Here is a 3,396-nt window from a genome sequence, read left to right as displayed (position 1 = left end):
TCTTGATAAATCAAGATCCTCTTTAATTACCGTGAACCTACATATAATTGTTGTGTTTCTTGGCTACCAGACTTGCTTCTTCCTTAGCACCATCAGAAGAGGATATTCCCTTATCTTTCAGGATATCCTCCCACTGCCAGCCTGCCCATCCTTCAGTATAAGCCCCAGGCCTTCCTCGAACCCACTGCCGAAGGGCATCAGGGACAGCTGTGTCTTTCCATAACCCCACCGTGACCTACGGTAGCTCATATCCCACCTCCCATTCTGCGTTTCCATTTGTCTCTGCCTCCTTAGTTCTTCATCTTTCTTTACCCTCTTCTCTGTGCTCGCCTCTGCTTTCCTCTTCATTCCAGGTGTCTGTTCAGATGATACCAGCTTCTTCCAGGAAATAACACAGACCAGTTCCATCCAGTCCCCAACACCAGTTCACAACAATTACATTTCTGTCGGATTGGCCCCATTTATCACCAAGAGAAAGAGGTAGCAGTTAACCATGTGTTCGTTCTCAAGGAAAACTGAGATTGACAAGCTACACTGCCTTGGGGCAAGAGGTCTGTGAATGGGACTTCACATCAGGAAATTCCAAATCCAATCTTTTTTCATAAATCTTTGGGGACTCAGAACCAACTAGATAGTGGTTAGAATTCATTATGTTGAAAGTATCAGAACATCTAACTTAAACTGGTTTAAACAATACAAGAAATTTGTTGCCTCACATAAATGGAAAGGGCAGATGTTGGCTTAGTTTCAAGGAAGGCTTGGTTCAGGCTCTCAAATGATGCCACCAAGAATCCAATTTCATTCCATCTCTCCTCTCTGCCTACTACAACAATATCTTCATTTTAAAGCTAGCTAATCCCTTGTCAGAGGACATCTGTCAGTATCTCCAAAGATTACTTAAGTTCACTTGCCAACAGCTCTATATAAAGTCTCAGAAATGAGACTTTATCATTACATTAATTCAGCTCCATCAGAGAGATCCTTCCCCCAACATTCTTCCTGCCCCTGGTCCCCAGTACACACATGCACACACATTCCCAGAGAGAGAGAGAGAGAGAGAGAGAAAGCATAAAAGGATGCAAAGGGGAAAAATAAACACTTGTATCACCTCTCAGATAATCCTGGAGATGTCAGTATATGCTTTTTCAGCTTCTTAAAATATATGTTGTTGTTGCTGTCGTTTAGTCACTAAGGCATGTTCATGTTCAGTAGCATGTTACCTGCTACTCTGTGGGACCTCATGGGCTGCAGCACGCCAGGCCTCCCTGTCCTTCACCATCACCTAATTTGTTCAAACTCATGTCCATTGAGTCAGTGATGCCATCCAACCATCCCATCCTCTGTCATCCCCTTCTCCTGCCTTCAATCTTTCCCAGCATCAGGGTCTTTTCCAATGAGTCAGCTCTTCGCATCAGGTGGCCAAAGTATTGGAGTTTCAGCTTCAGCATCAGTCTTTCCAAAGAATATTCAGGACTGATTTCCTTTAGGATTGACTGGTTTGATCTCCTTGCAGTCCAAGGGACTCTCAAGAGTCTTCTCCAACACCACAATTCAAAAGCATCAATTCTTTGGCATTCAGCCTTCTTTATGGTCCAACTCTCACATCCATACATGACTACTGGAAAAACCATAGCTTTGACTATATGGACCTTTGTTGGCAAAGTGATGTCTCTGCTTTTTAATATGCTGTCTAGGTTTGTCATAGCTTTCCTTCCAAGGAGCAAGCATCTTTTAATTTCATGGCTGCAGTCACCATCTGCAGGTTATATATGTGTGTATGTATACATACATATATACATTTGTACACAATAAAAATGTCATACATACTTCATACTTTACAAAATGATTACTATATACACTCATTTTGAACTTTTCCCTATGTTAATATTCTTTTACAATATAATTTCTAATAGTACCATCTAATTCTGTCCCTGGATCAATACATCTTTACAGGCTTTCTAATCACCAGTGTTTTTATTTAGAATCTCTAGCTAATGCTTCAGTTTGCTATTGTCAAAAATCTTTATAAAATTATTGTTAATTTCATGAGCCATGATAATGGCATTATGGTTATTTGTAAAAAAGGGAAAAAAAGTTCTTATTGATAAGAGGCACAAACTAAGTCAAATGGTAAGATTCTAGGACTTGCTTTAAAATACTCCAGGAAGGCGCTAGGGGTGCGGCGAGGGAATCTGCGGAGGAGTAGATTGGTGGCGTCCTGTGCTCGCTGAGACGGCACCTCGAGAACTATGGTGGAAGGAGATAATCGCAGCACCAATCTGCTGGCTGCAGAGACTGCAAGTCTGGAAGAGCAGCTGCAAGGATGGGGAGAAGTGATGCTGATGGCAGATAAAGTCCTCCGATGGGAAAGAGCCTGGTTTCCACCTGCCATCATGGGTGTGGTTTCTTTGGTGTTTCTGACTATCTACTATCTAGATCCATCTGTTCTATCTGGTGTTTCCTGTTTTGTTATGTTTTTGTGCTTGGCTGACTACCTTGTTCCCATTCTAGCACCTAGAATTTTTGGCTCCAATAAATGGACCACTGAGCAACAACAAAGATTCCATGAAATTTGCAGCAATCTAGTAAAAACTCGACGCAGAGCTGTGGGCTGGTGGAAACGCCTCTTTACACTAAAGGAAGAAAAGCCTAAAATGTACTTCATGACCATGATCGTTTCTCTTGCTGCGGTTGCTTGGGTCGGACAGCAGGTCCACAACCTCCTTCTCACCTACCTGATAGTGACTTTCTTACTTTTGCTTCCTGGACTGAACCAACATGGAATCATTTCGAAATACATTGGAATGGCCAAAAGAGAGATAAACAAGCTTCTAAAACAAAAAGAAAAGAAAAATGAATAAAGCATTCGCTTTATTCAGTGTGATTAATGGAGTGTACATTGTCCGTGGGAACAGTGTCTGTTATGCTGTTGGGATACTAAAATGTTACAGAAGTAGCTCTCTGCTGTCCCTTGCTCTGCCCTTAGTAGAAATTCTGACTTGTCAAGTAAGGCTTTATGCCCAGTGTCTTCATGGGTGTGTTCTTATCAGCTGGCCTTATATGGACAACTCTTCAGTTCCTCATCTTGGTTTTTTGTCACCCAGGGTTAACTGAACTCTTACTTTTAAAATAACGTAGTGGTGAACTTCAGCCTTTAGTACAGTTAACAGTGACTTGGGATAACTGTTCAAGTTGATCTTTTTTTTAAGTGGGATAGAGGATAGTGGCCTGTGGTTTCAAGAAGCTCGTTCTATCATCTGCTTCCACGGTCTGCTTAAAAAACTGGCTTCATGAATATAGAGACCAAGTTTACCACTTCTGATGAAGAGACCAATGAAGAGTCATTCCTCATTCTGTTTCGGTAGTGTGGGAGAAGCCTCATGGAATAAGATGAAA

The 3,396-nt window shown here is 41.7% G+C and overlaps 1 pseudogene; it reads left to right on the top strand.

Annotated features, from left to right (window-relative positions):
* The first annotated feature begins 2,171 nt into the window (after positions 1-2,171).
* LOC139033354 (ADP-ribosylation factor-like protein 6-interacting protein 1 pseudogene) lies at positions 2,172-2,956 on the top strand (annotated as a pseudogene).
* The last annotated feature ends 440 nt before the right edge of the window (positions 2,957-3,396 follow it).

Source organism: Odocoileus virginianus, unplaced genomic scaffold (genome assembly GCF_023699985.2).
Source record: "Odocoileus virginianus isolate 20LAN1187 ecotype Illinois unplaced genomic scaffold, Ovbor_1.2 Unplaced_Scaffold_3, whole genome shotgun sequence".
In the NCBI taxonomy this organism is placed as follows: Eukaryota; Metazoa; Chordata; class Mammalia; order Artiodactyla; family Cervidae; genus Odocoileus; species Odocoileus virginianus.
This window is presented reverse-complemented; position numbering and strand designations above follow the sequence as displayed.